The sequence below is a fragment of the Mesoplodon bidens genome (assembly GCF_964165515.1).
Source record: "Mesoplodon bidens genome assembly, chromosome: 16".
In the NCBI taxonomy this organism is placed as follows: Eukaryota; Metazoa; Chordata; class Mammalia; order Artiodactyla; family Ziphiidae; genus Mesoplodon; species Mesoplodon bidens.
Window position 1 is genome coordinate 12973175 of NC_138173.1, and position 24576 is coordinate 12997750.

The following is a 24576-nucleotide window of genomic DNA, read 5'->3' on the forward strand; positions in this document are numbered from 1 at the left end:
TCTTCTGTCGTCTTCCCCACTCTGGGGCCCAAGCAAAATGAGTATGAGAGACCACATTTCCTAGGATGCCCTGCGGTGCGACCAGCCTCACTTCCCGCTTAGGCGGAGGGAAGAATATAGGGAAGCTTGGTTAATAACAGAGTTAAAGGGAATGGGTGTCGGAGGCAGAGGTTCTGAAGTTCACGACTCCTAGAAGGGGAGGGGAATGAAAGGCTCTCAGTGAAGAAGGTACAGTAAATAAATGTCCAGCGACATGGCGGGATGGGAAGTTGAATGAAATGGTCTAATCTAGGTTGGAGGTCATAAGAGAAAGAGGGGGAGAATAGTGAATTGATTCTCAGAGTATTTTTTAAAGTTTTTTCTTTTTTTTTTCTTCTATCACACTCCTCTCTTCTCATTCCCACCGCTATTACAAGCCGCCGAGGCTCCTGAGCCCCCTTTTCTGCCTTTCCCCCCCCACTGGAGTCATTGAGGCGCCATTTGTTTCCTCGTTCCATGTACGTCTTTGCCGTTTACAGTACAAATAACAATACCTTGGATGTGTACAGAATTTAAATACATATTCAAAGCTTTTTAAGTATATATAATATTGTTTGATCCTTACAATCTTACCCTCAGAGAGTAATAACAGCTATCATTTATTGCGTTCTTGATATATGCCTGTCACAGCATTTACATACACGATGTCATTTGATGTTCATAATGTAATAATAACCTTGCTAGGAAACACACGTCCAGAAGGGAAATGACTTGCTCAAGTTCACAGGCTTTTGGACCTAGATCTGTACCCATTTTACAGACAGGGACATAAGCAGGAAATGTTAGGAGAGTATTATATAAAATAGTTTCTGGTATTATATAACCGGTATTCTATAACTAATTTCTGGTTACCCTTGCTTTATAGTTTACAAAACATGATCTCATATATCATCTCATCCTCACACCTGTAATATCTTTACCAGGTATTGTTGGCTCCATTTACAGTTACGGAAACAGACTAGAAGTAATTAAGTTATTTGTCCAAGGTCAAATCACCAGGATCTCTCAGACACAGAGTGCTTTTCTTTTTGTTTAAGAAGATGTTGGGGGTAGGAGTTTATTAATTAATTAATTTATTTTTGCTGTGTTGGGTCTCCGTTTCTGTGCGAGGGCTTTCTCTAGTTGTGGCAAGCGGGGGCCACTCTTCATCGCGGTGCGCCGGCCTCTCACTATCGCGGCCTCTCTTGTTGCGCAGCACAGGCTCCAGACGCGCAGGCTCAGTAGTTGTGGCTCACGGGCCTAGTTGCTCCGCGGCATGTGGGATCCTCCCAGACCAGGGCTCGAACCCGTGTTCCCTGCATTAGCAGGCAGATTCTCAACCACTGCGCCACCAGGGAAGCCCCGGACTGCTTTTTATACTACTTCCTAAAAGAGAAAAAAGGAGCTGTTAAGCACAGACCTTTTGTTAGGCCTCAGGATCTCCCCGTAGTGACTCAAGGGGCTGTAAGGATGTTTACCCTTAAGGAGGCCACAGAACTTTATTTTATTTCTTGTGTGCTAGGCAACTGCCTCTTCATGCCAAACACATTCATATGTTAATTGAAAGCTAGTATTATTTTAATATTGTACAGTCAGCTCCTTTCACTTATAATTCTGGAAACTCTTGCTTTCTGAAACCTTAGATAAGTGAACTGCCTCAAAATTTCTGAAACATTTGGCACAAAATAGATACATCAGCACAGTCCATGAGGCCATTCGAGTTTTCTGTAGCTGCCAAGGCTACTGTTTACTTTGTTAAGTTTTTTGAGTAAATAGAATTTGATGCTTTGAAATGAATCGTCTGTAAAATAGACATTCCTAAAAGGTATTAGTACTGCCTTTCACCTAATTATTGTCTACAATTTTCTTCTAAAGAAATGTGTTTCAAAGAGAAATCCTTTATATTTTTTTAAAGGTTTATTTTTCTTCCCCTGCAAGCACCACACCTGCTATTCACACACCAATCATCACATGAATAATAAGAACAACAACATTTACATAATGTGAACCAGCAAGTTAAGTCTTTTGTCCGCGCAGTGGGGCATGCGGGATCCTAGTTCCCGGACCGGGGATCGAACCCACACCCTCTGCAGTGGAAGAGCGCAGTCCCAACCACTGGACCGCCACAGAAGTCCCGGGAAATCCTTTAAATGTTAATTATTTTCTTGCCCAGTTCTACCTGGCCCCTGCAAAAATAATGTTACCTCCGTACAAATAGGTAATGTTATTTATCTTGAAGGGAATAATTTTCAATAAAGTTTTTCTTAAAGAATTAATTCATGCAGGAAATTTTGTTTATTTCTATTCTGACAGTAGTTTGGAGGTAAACTACACAAGTGGTCTTGGAACTGATATTTAATTCTTTATAAGTTGAGAAATTAGATATGTCCTTTAAGTGGAAATTATTTTCTACTGTGACTGAGAATTTACACCTGCAGTGAAATTGTATTTTTCTCATGATGAAAGCCTCAGAGCACAGGAAAGATAACAGCAAGTGTGCAGTTCTAACACTGTTATGTACTTTCATGTCAATACCACCAAGCGAAACTTTCCTTATTGATGATACATGCGAACAGTGAAATAGATTTTTAAAATTGCGTCTGAGTATTTCATTCTGAATTGTGCCTTCACAGAATAACTACTTCCTACCCTACTGAAGAAATGGGTAGCCTTTCCCTGGCTTCTCAAGCACAATCCATTTGACTGGTCCAGTGTTCCTTTACCTATATGGAACCTAGATTAGTTAGAAACATTCTTCCCAAACTAAATTTGATACCTAAACCCATTTGTTACTATAGTTGTCCTACTTTTAAGGATTATACTTTTGAGGGAAAAATATAGAAATACCCCGGTACAAAGCATAGTTAATGGGGGGAGGTAGAGGAGGTAAGTTTTCAAACAGTTCTGAAAGCAGGTCATTTAACCTGAAAGTCATTTATTTAATGAGTCTGTGAAGGTAAGAAAGCTAACATAAATAATATGTTAAAATGATATTAACCAGGCCAAATTCAATATGTGAAATTAATTCTTTACAGGCACTTAGGCCTGGGTACCTATAAAGTAAGAAAAAGAATATTTTGTTAGGACAAAATATGACATTCTGTTTCTTATAAAGCCGTAGGAGTGCAGAAAGCCTCTAACCTGCTTATGTGAGATACACATGCTTCCTTCCTCTTCCCCAAATCCCATGATATTAATTGCCTAATAACCTTCTTTGTGGGATAAATAATAGCTCTTGTTCTTGCCTCACTATTCCAGATGGGAAGAATGATCTGGGCACCTAATGTTAGCTCTTCTGATACCTACACAGCATCACTTGTATCTGAATCGTCAAAATTAAGTTAAAACTGAAACCCGTTTTCTTCATAATTTCTAGTATGGCACTTCTGAACATCCTGTATTGCTTTTAACAAACCTGGTAACTGTGAAAAGCAAAAGGCCTCCACTTAACAGAATAACCATCATCGTTTTTCCTCTTTTATGTTGGAAAAAGAAGGGAAGCCTAACTTTGGGGACTGTTAGAAGCAAGCCACATACTTTCTCATATGAAATGTACATCTCTACTGAGAATTGACTCTGTCACTCCAGATCCCTACCCCAGACAATCACAAGCTTTTGTCGTAGCTTGAGGTGGATGTGAGAGGGACTTAATTACTGAAGTAGGTATTGTAGGAACTTAAAGGGATGCAGAAGGCCATCCCTGTCCCAAAGGAGCCTAGAGTCTAATAGAATAAATAGGCTAAACTAAGTTGTTCATAAGTACAAGTAGAATAAAGCATATAATCAAAACAATACAAGAAACTACCACAAATGCTATGAAAAATTTATTGAGGACTTATTATATGGCAGGTGTTTTTAAGTATATTATCTTAATCTTTAAAACAATCCTGTGAGATAGGTAGTATTGTCCTTATTATACAGATGAGAAGATTTAACTCTGAGAGGTTAAGATTATTATCATTATTACCACCCTGCTAGCAAGTAGCAGAGCTGGGCTTCAAATCAAGGTTTTCTTCCATGTTCAGCACTCCCTCTTGCCACTACATCATAGCTGCTTAGTGATTTGAGAGAGAATTAGCCAAGAAGTGAGTGTAAATGGTGGCCAGTAGCCAAACTTGGCTTAGGTGTGTTTTTGTTTGGCCAGCAGCAGTTTAACTTTTCAAAAAATTGTGGGGCTTCCCTGGTGGTGCAGTGGTTGAGAGTCCGCCTGCCGATGCAGGGGACATGGGTTCTTGCCCCGGTCCGGGAAGATCCCACATGCCCCGGAGTGGCTGGGCCTGTGAGCTATGGCCGCTGAGCCTGCGCATCCGGAGCCTGTGCTCCGTAATGGGAGAGGCCACAACAGTGAGAGGCCCGCGTACCACAAAAAAAAAAAAAAAAAATTGTGAACATCTTTGGGCAGTGGCCAGCACTTCACCTTTCAGGTCATACACCAGGCCCCCTTGAGACAAATTACCTGCCTGGCTCCAGAAGGCATTTGCATTTTCTATTGCCAGGCAGTAACTGAGGATAGGAGCAATAGCTCTCAAAAGGTTCACGAAGCAGGTATGTCCAAGGGTGGAAAGGACATTGCAAACAAGAGTTGCAGAGTATTTGAGGAAGAATGATTGGCAGTATTTATCACTATATAAAGGTGAGAGAGGTCAAGTACAGAGCTACAAGTTATGCCTTAGCACAGTAGTTCTCAAACTTTAGTGAGCGTCAGAATCGAATATAAAGCTAAAACAGATTGCTGGGCTCCACTCCAGAATGAGTACATCTGGGGTGGACCTTGAGAATTTGCATTTCTAGCAAGTTGTCTGGTTCTGCTGATGCTACTGGTCCAAAGATCACACTTTGAAAATCACTGCTTACCAGGCTGTAGGGCACTTTTGGGGAAGGGCTTAAAGCCAAGATTTTGTTTCTGTGTTTCTATTGTTTTAAGTACAAAAAGAATTACTTGACGTAGAATGTCTATAAGTAAAAAAGAAGAAAATTAAAATAAGTCTGTTATCAATTAGAGGTTACAGTTGTTAACATTTCTGATGGACTGTTCAAGTTCTTTTTTCTAAAACAAAAGGGGGAGTATCCTTTTTTAAGAAACCAAAATTGTATCATCCTCATCCTCAGCCTTATCATAACAGCTGTTACCACTTACTGAGCATCTACTGTGCACCAGGATCCTTACATATATTTACTTAATCCTTATAATATCTTTATGAGCCAGATACTATTCTTATCATTTTTATTTTACAGATAAGGAAACTGAGGCACAGAGAAGTTAAGTAACTTACTCAATGTGTCATTGCTAATAAGGGACATAATTAAGTTTAAAACCAAGTAGTCTGGCTCCAGAGTACATGTAACTATTATGCTCTACTGACTCTTAGGCTATTCTTACCGTTATGCTATACTACTGTGCATACTGTTTTTAACCTGTATTTTTAAAAAATATTTTATTTATTTATTTGGCTGCACTGGGTTTTAGTTGCAGCATGTGGGATCTAGTTCCCTGACCAGGAATTGAACCTGGGCCCCCTGCATGGGGGGCGCAGAGTCTTAGCCACTGGACCACAAGGGAAGTCCTTAACCTGTATTCTTTTTTTTTTTCTTTTCTTTTTTGCGGTACGCGGGCCTCTCACTGCTGTGGCCTCTCCTGTTGTGGAGCACAGGCTCCGGACGCGCAGGCTCAGCGGCCATGGCTCACGGGTCCAGCCACTCTGCGGCATGTGGGATCCTCCTGGACCAGGGCGCGAACCCACGTCCCCTGCATCAGCAGGCGGACTCTCAACCACTGCGCCACCAGGGAAGCCCTAACCTGTATTCTTTAATCACATCATGAACAATCTTGATAACATTAAATATTCTTGTCCAATATTTAAAATGAAAGCCTACTTTAAAAAAATATTTCAAGCATTCAAGAGTGTACAGAAAAATAATATAAAAACCACTACTAGTTTTAACAAATGTTTCTATTTCAGCATATTTGCTTTAGAATCCCCCCTTCCAAAACACACACACACACACACACACACACACACATAGATTTAGTAAGACTATGATTTTGAGGTTTAATTTTACTTAAAACAAGATTGTGCCTTATAAGTTATAAAGGCATGTCCTTAATAAAAATAGGACATCCTTGAAACTTAGTAATGGAGAAAGAATTTCTATGCAATAAACAACTCCATAGTTACTGTTGCCATCATCATACCATTCTCCTTAAACACCCTGGCCCAAGCATGGCTTTATTAATTACTTGGTGATAAAGGTAATAAACACAGATAGTAACATAAAGCTGGGTGTTGTGACATGTATGACTTACTCGGTTTTCAGACTGCTTGGCCTATCTCTGTGTGGTGAAGGTCACATTCCACCAGGGTGACATCTCAACATTGCCCAATAAAACTGCCTACAGTGATGGAAAAGTCCCATACCCGTCCTGTCCAATATGGCAGCCACTAGCCACATGTGGCTATTAGGCCCTTGAAATATGGCTAGTGTAACTGAGGGACTGAATTGTTCATTTAATTTGATTTAAATTCAATTAAAGTAGCCACATTTGGCTAGTGGCTACCATATCAGGCAGCACAGATCTAGGTCCTTAAAGCCCACATTAAAAATAATGAGTTCCCAATTCCAGTGAGCTCCTGGCTCTGGTGGGGGTCAGGGGGTGAGCACTGACTGCAAAAGGGAACAAGGGAACTTTTGAGGCTGATGGAAATATTCCTTATCTTGATTCTGGTGATGGTGACAGGGATATATACATTTGCCAAAACTCATCTGACTGTCCTCTTAAAATGAGTGCATTTGTTGTATGTAAATTATACCTCAATAAACTTGATTTTAAAAGGAAAAAAAAAGATTTTCAGAGACAGGAGTTCCACTTCTTTTCTATCTAAAGCATGCCTTCTTCAATCCATCCCATTTTTTCCCCTAACAACCACCAAAATCATTACTACAAAATTATAGGGCCCCGTGCGATCTGGCCCCTGGACCCCGTGTGGTCTGGCCCCTGGACCCCGTGTGATCTGGCCCCTGGACCCCGTGTGGTCTGGCCCCTGGACCCCGTGTGGTCTGGCCCCTGGACCCTGTGTGATCTGACCCCTGGACCCCGTGTGATCTGGCCCCTGGCTACTTCTCTGACATTATCTCCCTGACTTAGTTTCAGTCACACTAGCCACCTTATTGGTCCTCAGACCCTCCAAGTACATTCCTGTCTCAAGGGTTTTGCACTTGCTCTTCTCAAGGGTTTTTCACTTGCTCTTCTTCTACTTGGAAAACCTTCCCGGAAAATATTCATTTAGGTATCTGCTCAGATGTCAGCTCCAACAAGATGCCATTCCTGCCAACCTCTCTAAAACAGCACTTCTGTCCTTTTCACTCTCCATTCCCTTATCCTCCTCACTTTCTTTACAGCACGAATCACTATCTGAAATTATATAATTACTTGTCTATTGTCCTCCTTCCCCATTAGACTGTAAGGCTGTTCATAAGGGCAGGCAGTTTGTTGATTGTTGGATTCCCTGTGCCAGGCACACAGTAGCCTCAATAAATACTGTTGAATGAATGAATGGCTATCGTCCATGGCAGTTTCTCAGCGTGAGATCCAAGCATATGTTCATAGAAAATCCACAAATTCTCTACAAGATTAAAAATATATATATCATTCTGATACTAATCTAAAGCAAGGTAATATTATTTATGGTTTTCCAAATGAGCACCTTAAAACATGAACATTTTAGTGCTGAGTTCACATTGAGTTTAGGATTTTGTTTGGATCAGATGAAAGCCAAAGGACATCATGACACAATGTATGAATAAAGATTTCACTTCACACAGTAGCCTAGACATGCCAAACTCTAAAGAACCAGCACTTAAACTGTCAATGCCACATTCCAGTTAGAAGCGGAAATTGCACAAAACACACATACACATACATATATTCACAACAACTTAGTAGCTGTAAGTGAACTAGTAAAACCACAGTGAGGAATTGGTTTTTGGTTCCCATCAATAATTAGATCAGATACTATTTAATTCAGATTTAAAATACTCAAAAGTAATAACCCCAGCTTACAGTGAATAAGCTGCTTTACAGAGTTATCAATTGATCCTCAGTTAAAATTGACATTCCAGGATTTGTAGCACCAGAATTTTTATGAACATATGAGATCTGATTATCTTGAACTAGAAGCAAAAATCTTGGAAGTTATTAATACTTTGTGCAAACAGAATTCATTTGCACTGACATTATTAAACATACAGAGAGACATTTAATGTAGATCAGAAGTTGAATCTTAATACTCACAAACCAAACATTTTACAATTTAAATTTACATTAATTTTAAATGGCTGGACGAAATAACCACTGTCCTTGGAGCAGGAGAATGCTTATCACTGCGGTTATATTAGCGTTGCTTTTTCTCCTTTTTCTTTTCCCTCAATTTATAACCTGAAGGGTAAAAGAAAGTTCAAGAATTTACTAAAACATTTGGGCATGCTCCGGGCCCTGCGCGGCAAGTGGGAAGGCGCGTCCCCCGCAGCGAGGGACCCGGTACTCGGGCGGAGGTGGTTTTCTACGGAGAAAGTCATTCCTAAGGACCATGCTCTCCCCAACCCCAGCTGGAGCAAGGACTTAAGACTCTTCTTTGACCAATCATGAAGAAATGTGAAGACGGCTCCTGGGAACGTTTGCCTTCATATAAAAATTCCTTCATGGAGGTGCCATTGCAACAATGATTGATGCTACTGTTGGTATGTGTGCAGCTATACCTGGGGGAATTGTCATGACTGCCAATCTCAACATCAATTTTAAAAGGCTTATTTATAAAGCTGGATCCTGAAAAAAGTTTGACATAAAAGACCTTCTGGTGAATTCCACACCAATCTGCATAAGGCTGTCCCTCCTCCAGAAGAAGCAGTTGTCTTCAGTCCTATTCTACTCACCCACTGTTGAATCCCCCATCGGGTGAAGCCTGCTAACATGGACCTTCCTAAACAAGTCTTTTGAATACAATTCCAGGAGCTCCATTTCCACCTTCCAAACTTTTTTACACAGAGACACTCCCTGTGAGAGTATCAGCAGTTCTTTCTGTCTCCTTAGGATAAGTGTCTGGTTCTCCTAAAATTTGAATGGGCTCCTTAAGTTTGAAAAAAAAAAAGAAAAGAAACATTTGTATCTTCATTGCAGTAGCAATTTTGAGTTTTTGTAGAGTAGCCTGACCCCTGTCTCTGAACCTTCTAGCTCTATGCCCTCAACACAGTCTCATTCAGTTCCTTCCATGAATATGACACAAAAAGTCAGAGCAAGGAGTACTTGACACATTTTTCATATGTATAGTTTCGTAAGATATTTTAATAGGCGAGAGTAGAGAAAAAGTATAAGCCAGCATACTTTTTTAGCCCTGTGACTCATGTATGTAAATTCATAGTATTCCAAGATATAAGTACATCGTAATGATGACATACAAGAAATTAAATCCAAGGCCGTCTGCAAGGGGGGGCGTTTTACATCAGTGGGCCGCAGTATACTGAAGAAATTATGTGTGTGTGCTAACTTAAAGCATCGGCATTAGATGTCAGCAAATCACAACATGGGAGAGTGATAAATGGACAGTATATCCTCGACAAGGATGCCTCAGCCAGCATTTTCCCATTCGAAGATTAATTTTCATATCGCCTGGCATTTGCTAAGGTGTGCTCCACAAATTCTATGGATATTAATAGGTATCGTTGAGGGAAAGGTTCTACTGTCAAATAAGTTTAGGAAATGTTGAGTAAACTAAGTTTTCTTTTTCTGCCGTAGGACTTCTCAGAGCCTTTCTATCCTGATGACAACGTGACTCTTTCCAGAGAGCAGCAGTGACAGCTCTGGAATGTCTAGGGAGAGGAAGGGCTTAGTGACCAGAGTGCTGGCAGCACAAGATCCTAGGTTACATTTGTTTTCTTTGCACACTGTTTTATTTATTTATTCTTTTTTTTTTTGTGGTTTTACTTAGAGTATATACTGTGGGGTTGGTTTGGGCATGCTGATAGAGTTAATGACCTAAGGCACCCCTTGGCTGTACTATTGACAATGTAGCATTTCCACACTTCTTTGGCTACAGAACCATTTTGAATCTGTGTCAGAGGCACACACTTTAGGAAAAACCAACACAGGCAAATAGTGCCCCTCATTATGATCTACTTTTATGAGTGTGCTTGAAAAACAGTTTATTGTTTGCCCATATTTTCTGGTAGTATATGGAGGTTTTTTCCATTTAATGTTTTAATCCAGCTTATGTGTATTTTTGTATATGATGTGAGGGAGAGATTCAACTTTTTAATTTGTCTCTTTATTTTATATTGCAGAATACCAGTTGTCCCCAAGCCTTGCATTAAATGTGTTTTTGGTTTTGTTTTCAGGTCCAGAACCCTTCAGATCAACTTACCATTAAGTTCAATATGTAAAACAGTTAAATTTGGTTCAAATGTGGAAGGATGAGAGTTATTGCAACCTGGCAACACTCCCTACCCCCATTCTCACCCTCCCTACAGGGGAGGCTCCAGGGAGGACTTTGAAAACCATTGGAAAAATTCTCCTCATAAATGACTTGAAATGCCATGTCTGTAATATGCTATGTTAAATTTTTTTACCCATTCCAATTATTTTTCTATTTTCCTGCCAATCTCGTACTTTAAATTAATTTAGAGGCTAAGAGCTTTGTAATATAACAAAGGAAGAAATTGAAATGTCTAATAAATAAGTAAAATAACAACATGTTATTTTGGGGGGCCTGCATATTAGTGTATTTCTTTAAAATAATGTCTACTATTGGCAAGAGTTGACTAGATCACCTTCAACATAGAGATTCACTTGGTAAAACTATATATTGATCAATAATTTGATAATGTGTGTCACAAGTTTACAAGGTTGATATTCTTTGATCCATCAAATCACTTATAGGATTTAAGACTAAATAAATAATCGGAACTGTATAGGAAATTTTTCTATTGTTTCTATTATTGATAATATTGAAAATGATCCAAATGTTTAACAATGTGGGACTGGTTAAATGAATCCTGGCACAGCCGTAGGATACTCTTCAGCCATTATTGTGATGTTGTAAAAAGGAAAGTATTTTGAGTACTCGTGATGCATCTGGCACTGTACCAAGCACCTTAATTATACTGTCTTACTTAAGCCTAACAGTATCCCGAGATGATAGGTATCATTATTCCCATTTATAGATGAGAAAACACAGAAGTTCGAACAGCTAGTAAAGTAGTATTGCTGGAATTCAGTCCATGTCTGCTCTTAACCCTCATTCTTAATCACTGTCCTAATGATAGGGGAAAATATTCACTATTTACTGATGTTATTGTTTTAATGCAGTTTAACTGACCTCAAAATAAACAACAAACAAAAAAACTCCCTCCTGTATGCAATCCCTTCTTCCTAACTTTGGAAGTTACTTATCCTTGGTAATTGTTTTCCCCTAAATGAATCTACCTTTATACGTGTTCCTTATTGATTTTGGAAGTATTAAATGCCTGCTCTAAGAATTCAAGCAATATTGAAGATTATGAAGTAGCTGTTCCTTTAATCATAAATGGTATCTCTGTATATGATTGGATACACTCGTAGGCCCTTTCTTTAATGTTTCCTCGTTTCTACCTCTTTTTGCTCTAGTGTCAGCTTATATATATCCCCTGATTGGGGATGAAGATGGACCAGAAAGGCAAACTGAGTGGAGGGATCGACGTCGGTCTAAATGGCTAACTTTCAGCACAGCAGGGTCCACTGTGTATGTGGTGTAGCGTGGTGATAGAAGCACTGGCTCCGGAGCCCAACTGGCTAGATTGAGCCCCAGCTTTTGAACTTGGGCAACTTGTTTGACCTCTTAGTGCCTCAGTGTCTTCCTAAAATGAGGGTGGTCATTGTACCTGTTGTACCTCATAACGTTGTGGTATGGATTAAATTAGTCAATGCATGTCAAGTACTTAGAACGGTGCCAGGGACATAGTAAGTGCTCAACCATTAGCTATAATTACTGTAAGGATGGTGGTGATGATGCAGCATATGTGCAGGGATGGAATAAAAGAAAAATAATAGAGCTTACTATGTGCCATTATACCTATGTGATCTCCCCATTTGAGCTCTATGAGTTAGATTTTTTTTTAATTAATTAATTTATTTATTTATTTATTTATTTTTGGCTGTGTTGGGTCTTCGTTTCTGTGCGAGGGCTTTCTCTAGTTGCGGTGAGCGGGGGCCACTCTTCATTGCGGTGCGCGGGCCTCTCACTGTCGCGGCCTCTCTTGTTGCGGAGCACAGGCTCCAGATGGGCAGGCTCAGTAGTTGTGGCTCACGGGCCTAGTTGCTCCGCGGCATGTCGGATCTTCCCAGACCAGGGCTCGAACCCGTGTCCCCTGCATTGGCAGGCAGATTCTCAACCACTGCGCCACCAGGGAAGCCCGAGTTAGATATTTTCTTATTCCTACTTTATACAGATAAGGAATCTAAAATTCAGGGAGGTTACAGATTTCCATATGTAGAATGGATCATTAGAGGACAAGATAAATACTGAGAGCCAGCTGGCCGGGAGATAGCAAAATGCTGAGTAATGAGATGAGAAACAGTCTTTAGTGGTACCTCCCTTTAAGACCAAGGTGCAGTGTTGTCACTTTCAGAACTGGATGGGGGCCCGATCTGGTATCAGAAAACTGTGTGTTGGAAATCCAATTCTTTTTATGCTTGTTGTAGTTTCTGTAAATACTTGTTTTGTTTTCCCTTAATATGTACTAAACTTATTTCCAAATTATCGGTTTATCTCATTTGTACTTTGAGGGAGCAAAAAGGCAAAAGTGATCTTTGCTGGAGCTTTCAGGAAGAACCTTGTCAGTTAGACATCAGGTGTGCTGGGCTTCAAATGCCAAAAGCCCAAGAGGGCAAAGAAACACAGGGAGAAAAAGCCTCTTCTTCCCCAGAGGCTTCTGGAGTATTCTCTGCTCTAGCCTTGGAAGGTTTTGAACAATGCTCTTTGTCCTAGAGGATACCCTTTCACTTAGTCATCTATCCAGCATGACTCATCCCCAAGAGAGTTTGAATAAACGAAATCTTATAGTATGTATGTTTTTGTGACTTTTATAAACTTAGTGATGTAGAAAGAGCATGGACTTTGGAGTCAGACAGACGTGAGGTAAACTCCTGGTTTTGTCACTTAGCAGTTGTGCAATTTGGGGCTAGTTAATAACTTCTCTGGGCTTCCGCATCTATAAAATAGGAATAATGAAATCTACTTCACAGAACTGGTATGAAAATGAAATGAGCCAGCAAAAACGAAAGTGGACCCTGTAACCTCTGGCACACACAGGCACTCGTGCCTTTCCTTCCGCTGTTAGATTGTGGTTTTGGGGGCGAGCATTTGCCAAGTCTTGTATTTATTTTTATACTTTTCTACTATATAAAGTACAGTGCTTTGTTTACAGCAGCATCGTATAAATACCAGCTGAACAACGTTGGCATACATGCACAGAAACTAAGTCATGGGTAGACGGATTTTAGGTGTGTTTTAATGTTTATTAATTTATTTATCCTGTCATAGAGAAAAACCGCCAACTGTAGATAAGTGGGATGCAGAGTCAGGGCCAAAGAGTCAGCTAGATCGTTCCCTGCACGGGGCCACCAGCTCCAGAGGAGAGTGGGGACCAACCTCTGGGCCCCTCTGCTTACAGAGTCCCCGAGAGCACCGTGTTTCATTGGCCCAAAGGCAGCCTTCTGTGGGTGAACGATGGCCTCCTCTCTCCTGACACGAGGGGTCCCTCCTATAAACGATTTGCTGTGCTTGATTTAAATGTTTTCTTTTTATCTTTTAATTATGAACTTATGTAAGGAAGATAATGTGTCACTCATTTACCCATAAACTGAGATTGCCATAATTGCTATAACTTTTTACAAGTTTGACTTCCTTTCAGACTTTCAGAAAAACTGGAAGAATGTTACAAAGAATTCCCGAACACCCTTCACAGTTTTCCAGGTGTTAATATTGCACCACCTTTGCTTGTCCCCATCTCTCTATATTACATAGGCAGCTTTTTTTTTTCTGAGCCACTTAAGATAAATTTCCCTCCCTCCCTCTCTTTCCTTCCTTCCCTGCTTTCTCTCAAATAAAACGTGTAGGTAGAGCTAAACACCCCCTCCTCAGTCATCCCCTCCCTCCCCTCCCTGCCTTCCCTTGCCTTTGTCAGGGAACCTGCTCTCTTACATGTTTTTGTCCTTTTACTGCATAATGATTAGATCTGTAGATACTGACTTTTGGTTATTTGTTGAGACTTGTTGTAATCTAGTACTTGATCACTTGTACAAATGTTCCATATAACCTGGGAAAGAATGTATACTCTTTAATTCTTTAAATGAGCCAATAGCTATAAACGACTTACAACAGTGCCTGGCACATCATAAGCAACAGGAAGTGTTCAATTTTAAAAATAATCATATGGTTGTACAGTTATATATATAGTCCACTAGCTCATATTTTTTTATTATTGAAGTATAGTTGATTTACATTATATTAGTTTCAGGTGTATATCATAGTGATTCAATATTTTTATAGATTATACTCCATTTAAAGTTATTATAAAATATTGGCTATATTCCCTGTGGTGTACACTATTTCCTTGTAGCTTATTTATACATAGTAGTTTGTACCTCTGAATCCCCTACCCCTATCTTGCCCCTCTAGCTCATGTTTTTAACTGTCTTATTCAAATTATATATGTATGAGCTTTCAATTTTTAGAGAAGTGTGTTAAAATCTCCCTATGATTATAAAGCTGTGTATCTTTGCATGTATTCTACCAACTTTTGCTCCTTGACATGCAAGTGAGAGATTCTGGTCAGTTGTCTGGATCCCATCCCCTGATCCCTCTCATTAGTGAGGGCTGTGCTTCACTGCACAGCAGAGACCTAGGATGGAAGTCAGGGCACTGGCTGAGTGGAAATGGTATCCCAGGGAAATGGAAGTGCATGAATTCAAACACACCTGGAAGCACAGTGGCATCAACATCTCCCCTGTGTAAGGTATTGCTCTGCAGCCTACTCATCACTTGCTATACTCTGATATTTTTCCTCTTAAATTCCCCCTGGTCCCTCAACCCTAATTCCTCTGAAGTTTAAGTTAACCTTTTTTTTTTTTTTTTAATTTTTTTGGCCACGCCGTGTGGCACGTGGGTTCCCCAACCAGGGATCGAACCCACACCCCTAGCATTGGACACGTGGAGTCTTAACCACCGGACCACCAGGGAGGTCCCTAAGTTAACTTTTTGGATAATATTCACCATACTCCCTTTTTCCAATATTCCAAAACTAAATTTCAAAATTGATAATGATACTTAACAGGACCGGAAGCTTAGTAAAAATGTTTCTTAGCTAATTCAACAAAAGTTGCATGTTGTTGGCTCCACAGTGGTAAACAGAATACACATGGAGAAGAGTGGGAAAAATAGACACAAAACTAATAAACTCTAAGAAATTGTGAAAATTGGTAAAAGAGAAAAGAACTGTTTCCATAAGGGAGAAAACAATGGGTGGGGAGGATGTTCCAAGAGGAATGACGAGCTCTGGAATGGTCACAAGCCAGGACAGACCTCAGCCACTGGAGGGCGACAGAAGCCAGCGAAGTGGGAACATTGTGAGTGCGGATAAGTGGCCAAGAGGAGACAGGAGAGACCCACAGGGACTGGCTCATGCGGGCCTGCGTGAGCCTTGGGACAGCGTTGGATTGTACTCCAGGAATTGGAATCCACTGAAGGGTTTCAGCAGAGAGTGAGATGACTGTACTTACGGTTTTAAATATAACTCCAGCTAGTAGGTGGAGAACGAGTAGAGAAGGTCAGACGTGGAAGCAGGGATACCGTTCAGGGCAACTTTGGCAAATGAAGGTTTTTGTGACCTCAGATTATTTTTCCCTCTTGTCAGAGAGTTTAAAAACCACAATGCAAACAAAACAGACTTAAAGTAACTTCGGCTGTAAAGAATTGTTTATACAGGGACTTACCTGGTGGTCCAGGGGGTAAGACTGCACTCCCAATGCAGGGGACCCGGTTCGATCCTCGGTCGGCAAACTAGATCCCACATGCATGCTGCAACTAAGAGTCCGCATGCTGCGACTAAACATGCCACAGCGAAGATCCCACGTGCTGCAACTAAGACCTGGCGCAGCTGAAATAAATAAATCTAAAAAAAATAAAAGAATTGCTTATACAGTTTGTAAATAACCATCTTCACAGGCCTGGAAGGTCTAGATTTATAACCATAACCCCACCCCCAATTTAAAGTGTGGGTACTTTGTAAAAGTTTTTTTTTTTTTTTTTAAAGAAGTATGTGTGTCTGTGTGTGTGTATGTACACATGTGTATATGGCCTTTTATTTCTGGGTATTTATTTATTTATTTATTTATTTATTTATGGCTGTGTTGGGTCTTCGTTGCTGCGCACGGGCTTTCTCTAGTTGCAGCGAGCGGGGGCTACTCTTTGTTGCGGTGCGCGGGCTTTTCATTGCGGTGGCTTCTCTTCTTGCGGAGCACGGGCTCTAGGCTCACGGGCTCTAGAGTGCAGGCTCAGTAGTGTGGCGCACGGGCTTAGTTGCTCCGTGGCATGTGGGATCTTCCTGGACCAGGGCTCCAACCCATGTCCCCTGCATTGGCAGGTGGATTCTTAACCACTGCACCACCAGGGAAGTCCTGTAAAAAGTTTTTATTTTGAAAATTTGAAACTTCTGTAAAAAGAGAAGAGTATAATAAATTCCCATTACCTTGGGAATTACTCAGTTACTTGATGAATATTAAGTTTGCTGACATTTACTTCATCTGTCACTTGTTTTTCTTCCTTTGCTGAAGTATTTAAAAGCAAATCCCAAGTATGTAATTTTGTCTCTTCATATATTAAGGCTCCAACTCTAAAATATAAATATTTTCTTACATACCGCAAAGCCATATTCACAAAACATAAAAATTTATTGCTAACATCTAATACCAATTCTATAACCAAATTTCTTTAATGTCTCAAAAAATGTCTTTTTATAGTTGGTTTGTTCAAATCAGAATCTAAATAAATCCACGCCATCTTAGACCTTTTAAGTCTCTTTTAATACAAGTCACTGCTTTTTTTTTTTTTTTAATTTATTTTTGGCTGTGTTGGGTCCGCTTTGCTGTGCACGGGCTCCCTCCAGCTGCGGCGAGCGGGGGCCGCTCCTCGTCGCGGTGCGCAGGCCCCTCACTGTCGTGGCCGCTCCCATTGCGGAGCACGGGCTCCAGGTGCGCAGGCCTCAGTAGTTGTGGCGCGTGGACTCAGCAGTTGTGGTGCACGGGCTCAGCCGCTCCACAGCATGTGGGATCTTCCCCGGCCAGGGCTCCAACCCCTGTCCTCTGCACTGGCAGGCAGACTCCCAACCACTGTGCCACCAGGGAAGCCCCCCTTTTTTCCTTTTTCCTTTAAAAAAATTTATGTCATTGACTTGTTGTAGAAACTGGATTAGTTGTCCTGTAAAATGTCTAAATATTTCATAATAAAAACTCTTTAAGTTAAAAAAAAAAAAAAGGACCAACTGTGGAGTTTGAGCCTTTCAACTCTCAGTAAGTCAGCCCATCTCTCTGGAATGTTCTTTGAAGTGTCTGGCATACAGTCCAGTACAGTGAACCATAAACACACCATGCTTGGCAGGCATACGCAGACTGTTAAACATGAGTGAATGTTTTAATTTTATCATTCAGCCTTCTCAGGTTCTTGACCTGTTTACTCGCTGTGATTTGTCTACTGTTATTAAATAGAATCTGAAAATAGCACCATTTCTGAAGCATTAAAAAAAAACCAAGATAATGCTTGTTTGCTAATCTCAGTCTTCTCTATTTCAGAAATTAGAAAATTAAAAATAGTTAAACTGGAAGTAGCTTTGTAAAAGCCAGATTTGGTTCCACTTTAAGGATGCACAGAAGAAGCAGTGACCAAACAATGCATGTTTTCTTCACCTCAGTGTCTGCCTTCACCTTTGATTTCTTTGCTATAATTAGCATCTGTTGCCAGTGAAGCTGAGAACTTATTACCTGCAGTAACCAGAATTAGATCACTGGTTCTTTTGGCTTGGTTGTTTCAACAGATTGTAGTGCATGAATATTATTGCAAATCTAAAAAGATTTTTAAATATCTGTCTCATGCTAATCATTTTGAATCTTTACTAGTTTGAAGATTCAAAGCAAAGGTGTAATTCCAAATCAAGCATTTGGGTAATTCTGGGTGTATCTTTTGGATCAGGCCCTAAACTAGGAGACATTTGACAGAGATACATATTAGTTATTTTAAGATGAAAGAGAGGGTTGGGAACCAGGATCCTCGAATCCTCAACCAGCCAGCTACTGTGGCTTCAGCTGCCCTCTCTGGATCCCTGTAAGATGTAAGTGTGTGGAAGACCAGGCCAGACAGACACCAGCCATAGGTAAGGGCTGGAGCCTTGACATACTGTCTGGGATGAATTGGGTGGTCAGTGGATGATCTTTCCCATGGTCCACTGATAATTAGTCACTCTTTTCTTTGTGCTCCTATAGCTCTTTGGATTTATCATATCCTGCCTTGTATTATATCTATTGTGTACAACTATATACCCTCCACTAAAATGTAAGTATCTTAAGAGTAGGGATCAAATCTTATTTATCTTCCTAGACTTTCTTAATGTAGTAAGAACTCAATAAATGTTTATTTAATCGAATTGGCACTCGAATGGCCAGAAAATGTTGATTCTCCTCATCATACAGTCTTCAGTTAGGAAAGATTTGTAGCAAAAGCAACTTAAACCAAAACAAACTACACTAACAATGAGATTAACATTGGCAGATAATATTCTAGGAGTTTTAAAGGACAAGGTGCTGAACCAAGTGTTGGTTCATCCATTCATTTAGCAAACATTTATTGAGACCTTGATGTACGTCAGGCACTATGTTTGATGACCAGGATGGAAAGGTGAAAAGATACTGTCTCTGCACTCAGGGAGTTCACAGTTTCATTTGTGTTTGATCCTGGAATAATTTTCAACTGTAGTAAATTGTCTTGAGTACTCCTAGGATTTGTACCCTCCACTTTGGATGTCTTTTGTCTTAACAAATGCGATGAAATTAAAAATCATCCAGGAAAAATAGTTTTGGTAAAACAGGTGCAGAGGCGTTCAATAGGATAATCAAAATAACCTCTTCAACATAATTTGAGAAGTGTAAGTATGCTAAACAAGCATTTAGAGTTCCGATTTTAAAGTCTAATGATGAAATATAATTCCAAATGTAAGAATAATTCTAAGCTGCATTATAGGAGTGTGAATTGAAGAGCTGAGAGAATGCTCTCACTATACTAAGGACTTACCCAATTGTTTCAAAGAAGATTCCATGTCTCATAATGGGCATCTCATCTAAAAAAGAATGTGGAGAATTTGGAAAGAAGTTGTACGAGAGTTGTAAAACATTAAAAAAAGAGAGAAAGAAAAAGAGGTGTAGAAAAAGTTAAAAGAACTGAAGCTGTTTATTCTAGAAAACCTAGGGAATTTAAGGGTGTTCTGGTATATGAAGAGTTATGGTCCCTTAAGTTCCATCTAAGCCTTTGACATATCTGGCTGAGCCAGACACAGATACCTTAGGGAACTAGATGAGGAAATAAGAGCAATGCACCTCTTTAAGCCAAAGGCTATTAAGACTTTGCCATCTGAGACAGGTTCAATCATTAATTGCACATAATTAACAGTAAATAACTGAGTCACCAAATGAATGGTGTTTAAGAAAAGCTATTATTCTATACTGATAATTAACTAAAATAATTATTATCTTCAAAGTCTACCTAGTAGGTTTGAGCTCAAAGGCCTAATATGATTCTCTGAGGGACACAGTAACTGCTGACAGGACTTATATAAATAAGCTACTGTCAACTAACAACAGACACAGTTTATGTACATAACAGACTATCCAAACAAGAGACAGAAAAAAACAAAGAGGGAAAATGAGAAAGAAAAAAGGGGCAATTTTTATTTTGTTCCTGATGCTCATAATAACTAGATCGGAAGATAATGAGATTTCCTTAATAGGGAAGGATAATAGTTTTACTTCAGATAATGGAATGTTCTTAGCAAGACTTAAAGCAATTTCTAGCAGCTTTTTAATCAAAAAGCTGATGGTAGCAGTTTAGACGGTTTGATCTCGTAACACTTCCCCTTGGTTTTTCTCATGAGTCTAATATAGAAAGTAAGAAAGTTCTGTGATCTGAAAAGCCTTATATTTGACCCTAATATAGTCTTGCTTTAAAATAGAGTTTTCTCTTTATTACAAAACACACCTGAACTTCAGACATTTCAGTTTTGAGTTTGAACATGGCTAACTTGGCCCAAGAAAGATGTTGAGCTTTGAGCCACTCCCACAGGCAACACAAAATGAGCATGCTCTGAACCGTTTTCCAGATCAAGGAAACAGGGTAATTCTGCTTTGTGCTAAGGCAGTATAAACCGGTCTGTTTCAGTTCCCGTGAGGATCCGAGTTATTCTAACTATACTTTGCGTTGCTTTATTAAATTGGTTTGCTCAGAAAATTCAATAAATTGGTCACGTTAACTCTCATATTCTCACCTATTTTTACAGCAGGCTTTTCTTGTTAATTATTTTCTGAGCCAATTCATGGCTAGGACTATGCCTTAAACTACTTTCCCAATAAAAATGGCTTTCCCTTTTCTGAAGTTGTGGGATATTACGGTTGGTATATCAATGAATCAACATAGCTGGAAACTATAGCAACAACTCATGATGTCTGACCCACTTAAGTAGGTGAGTCTGTAGTAGAATGAAAGAAAAGGTGCTATAAAAACTATGCAAATAACATGAATCAAAAACACCTTTCCTTTTGTAATCATGTAGTTGGTAGCATTACTCTTACTTCTCTAGTCTTAGTGATTTTTCTGCTATAAAACTAATATTCTAGTGAATACTGGCTCTCACTTCTATTTCCAGCCAACTTATGAATAGAGTCATTCAGGTCCTGTGACTACCTATTTTATCAAATTTTTTTCCCTAAGGGAAGTGATAATCTTGTACTGTTATGCTCCTCAACTCTTCCAAAGTTACAATAAAACAATTACAAATAACAGAGGACTTTATTATGATATAAAAAATCATGATGGTTCCATATCAGGCACCATATTAGAGAAAATGTTTTCCATTTTGAAAAAAGGATGAAAACCAGGCACTTGGGACTTCCCTGATGGCGCAGTGGTTAAGACTCCTCCTGTCAATGCAGAGGACACGGGTTCGATCCCTGGTCCAGGAAGATCCCACATGTCGTGGAGCAACTAAGCCCGTGCGCCACAACTATTGAGCTTGCACTCTAGAGCCCACAAGCCACAAATACTGAGCCCGCGTGCTACAACTACCGAAGCCTGCGCGCCTAGAGCCCGTGCTCTGCAACAAGAGAAGCCACCGCAGTGAGAAGCCCGTGCACCGCAACGAAGAGTAGCCCTCGCTCACCGCAACTGGAGAAAGCCCGTGTGCAGCAATGAAGACCCAATGCAGTAAATTTAAAAAAAAAAGATCATAAACCAGAACTCACTTTAAAAAAAAACAACAGGCACTCATCTCATCGTAACATATTACTTAAAAAGAAATACTGTATAACCTGGTTAGGTAGTTTTTTGTTTTTGTTTTGGGTGTTTTTTTTTTTTTTATGTTTGGGTCAATAGTTTACAGTATTGACAGTCCAGTTATCTAAACTTCTGAACATAACTATATCTTAGTATTTCTTTTATGATTTTTTCCTATTACTTTTAGGACTTCTACAAAAATCCCAAAACTCTAAAAACTGACCATTCTTTATAGTAGTGCAACTGAAATATGAAATACTGGCATTTTTATATCTGTGTTAGAGCTAACAATAACGATGATGACAATAGCAATCAACTGATAATATGTTCCAGTCATTCTACTAGGTTCATTTGATCCTCATAGAAATTTCATGAGATAAGCACTATTACTATCTGTCTTACTGAGGAGAAAAAAATACTGTTATCATCCTTACGTTCCTGACAAAACCTTTGCTCGCAGAGGTGAAATAATTTGTCGGAAGTAGAAAGTGGCAGAGTCACAACTTAAATTTGGGTCTGTCCGATTCCAAAGCTTGTGCTCATAATGTCTACATTATAGATATAACAGATGAACACAATATTTGCCCAATCTGCATGAACTGAATCATATTTTCAAACAAAATATTGGAATCCAGAGTCTAACAAAAAACTTTCTCTATTTAAAAAATGTACTTACATGAACTCACATGAAACCTTTTATAAAGGCATAAACATCAACTAGATATTGCTGAACATTCAACAACTTTTACAGTGTAAACTTAAAAGAAATTGGAAACATAAAGGAAAAAGGAGATATGATCTATATCTATAGGTGAATATAATTGATCAAAATGATCAGCCTTAAAGTGTGTCCTTTAATCTTAAGTGAAAAAACCCTTCAATAGTTTGTGAATATATTTATGACCTCTAGTGTTCTGAGAAATCAAGCTGTTAAATTGCAGCTCTCAGATTATAAAGGCAAAATACCCAACGTTTTATCAGTTGAACATCACCCGCCAACTTTTCTGTCTTGAAGCATTTGTGGGAGTTGGAGTGTGTGTGTGTGTGTGTGTGTGTGTGTGTGTGTGTTCTCCACGGCAGGAGGACAAATTTATCTTGGAAATATAATGGTTCCCAGATGTTTGTTTTTCAAACAAAAGAAAAAAGAAGTCGAAAAGTGGTGATAGCCAGGTATTTGTCTCTGAAGTGAGAATGATATGATTCCACTTGGAGTTCATTGTCACAAAAGTTCCTTTTGTCTGAGAAATTTTTCAGCACTGTGACTATGGCTTTAATTAAGAGATATCACTGATCAGTTATTGATTTTGTTACAAGAGAGGAACTTCTCTAGCTTCTCTGTGCTTTATTGTGCGGATTGCTTTGTATGGATCACGGTAAAAACATATAAAGGACCACTGGCAATGTGTTGATTAGTATCTACTGGATTTTAGAATCCACCGTATTTTATATCCATTTCTGTATGCCACTGAATATCACTGTTTAGAAAGTTTTGTAGGATTATTATGTTTTGAAGTATAAAAGTATTTGAGTCACAAACCATTTTCTTTAAGAAGGAGAAGGCCATACAATGTTGACATCAGAAATGAATATTCTTACCTTTTCTGTGAGACTAAATTTTTGAATATTTTAAATATAAGCAAATGCCCCCCTGAATTTAGGGAAGCCGCACATAAATCAGTTCTTCTAATTACCTTTATTAGTTCGTTTGTTCATAGATTTGTGGCAAGTTCTCTAGAATCATATGAGCTAAAGTATAGGTCATTGATTCAAAATCTGAAATACGATATGCACGTGGGATTCTTTAAATAGTTGTTTGAGTCTATCTTCAAGTGACATCTGATAAAACCTAACTGGTTGTGGGGCAAAACCAAAAAACACTCTACTTCAAAATCTTGACCACTTCACTCCACACCCATTTAATCACGCACACATTCTGTACCTCTCTTCACCCTATCTGGAAAAAAAAGATTAATATGGCTCTAAAATACAACTTCTATATTTAAAGAATAGCCAGAGTAATAAGAAGCTGTACAGTGTGCCCTCAGCTGACTTGGAGATTAATGGAATGCCAACACACACACACACACACACACACACACACACAGAGACACACACAGAGGATCCAAAAAGAGGTGTGGAAAGGAAGTTTCTCTGTACAAAGGATCTGCCAATCTGTGAAAGCGCTCTCCTGTCATACAAAGGCCAAAACTCTGCTGATGAAAAAGTAGAAAACTGTTCCGAGAATGCTAAATGAAGCATAGTTGTTCCCCTGAATTATCTGGATACTTATTCACCTGAGTGTCCAGTTTACCCCATCACATGCCCTCCAGGCCACTCCCGGGTGGCTCTTGTCTCTCCGGGCGTCCGGCGGTCCTGCTCCCTGCGCGCCAGGGTCAAGTTCCCCCGCCGAGCCCGGGCGCTAGGGCCCACGCCGCTCTTGGGCCCCTGGGCATTGGTCACTATAAGCTGAGCAGCGGGAAACAAACGAAGAGTCTGAGCCTCTAGGCGGGATCCCGCGGGGTCCTCTGAACTTTGCGCCCACGGCGAGGCGGGGGCCGGACCTCGCGCTGCGCCGGGGCTCTCGCGCGGGTTCTCGGGGAAGCGGGAGGACAGCGGGTCTCCGCGGCGGGGGCGCAGCTCAGACAGCGGCTCCTTCCCGACGCCCGCCGCCCTGCAGCCGGGAGCGGGCGCCTACCTCGGAGCACGGCCGGACGCCCAGCTCTCCCCGGCGGCCCCGCGCACCCTGCGGGAGGAGCCGGCCGCCGTGACGCGTCAGGGAGGAAGCGCCAGCGCCCGGCGGCCCTGCCGGGAAAGAGGAAGCGCGAGTGCGCTCGGCTCCGCGCCCGCCGCGCGGGGAGGCAGCACCACGGAGCCTGGTAGGTGCGGAGCCGCCGGGACCCAAGGCGGGTGGGCGGGCGGCAGGGTCCGCGCGCGTCCGGGCCGC

At 40.4% G+C, this 24576-nt stretch overlaps 1 protein-coding gene and 1 long non-coding RNA gene across 19 annotated transcripts in view; one reads left to right on the plus strand and one right to left on the minus strand.

The window, feature by feature from the left end:
* Nucleotides 1-1076: 1076 nt before the first annotated feature.
* Nucleotides 1077-24011, minus strand: LOC308629952. 3 transcript variants are annotated; one of them, XR_014017745.1, is made up of 4 exons: nucleotides 23927-24011; nucleotides 19383-19428; nucleotides 16037-16215; nucleotides 1077-1404 (listed from the first exon to the last, which is right to left on the minus strand). It is a non-coding gene; the product is annotated as an uncharacterized lncRNA (long non-coding RNA). The 3 variants fall into 3 exon arrangements; XR_014017746.1 differs by lacking the exon at nucleotides 1077-1404 and adding an exon at nucleotides 8093-8452; XR_014017747.1 differs by lacking the exon at nucleotides 1077-1404 and adding an exon at nucleotides 12340-12411.
* The window catches only part of LOC308629949 (serine/threonine-protein kinase Sgk3), a 111620-nt gene continuing 110983 nt past the window's right edge, over nucleotides 23940-24576 (plus strand). For 14 of the 16 annotated variants that reach the window (XM_081258338.1, XM_081258323.1, XM_081258333.1 and 11 more), the window contains exon 1: nucleotides 23940-24508. The gene's annotated coding sequence lies outside the window, so the exon portion shown is untranslated. The remainder of the gene's footprint in view (nucleotides 24509-24576) is intronic. The other 2 variants (XM_081258332.1, XM_081258334.1) reach the window with 2 other exon arrangements.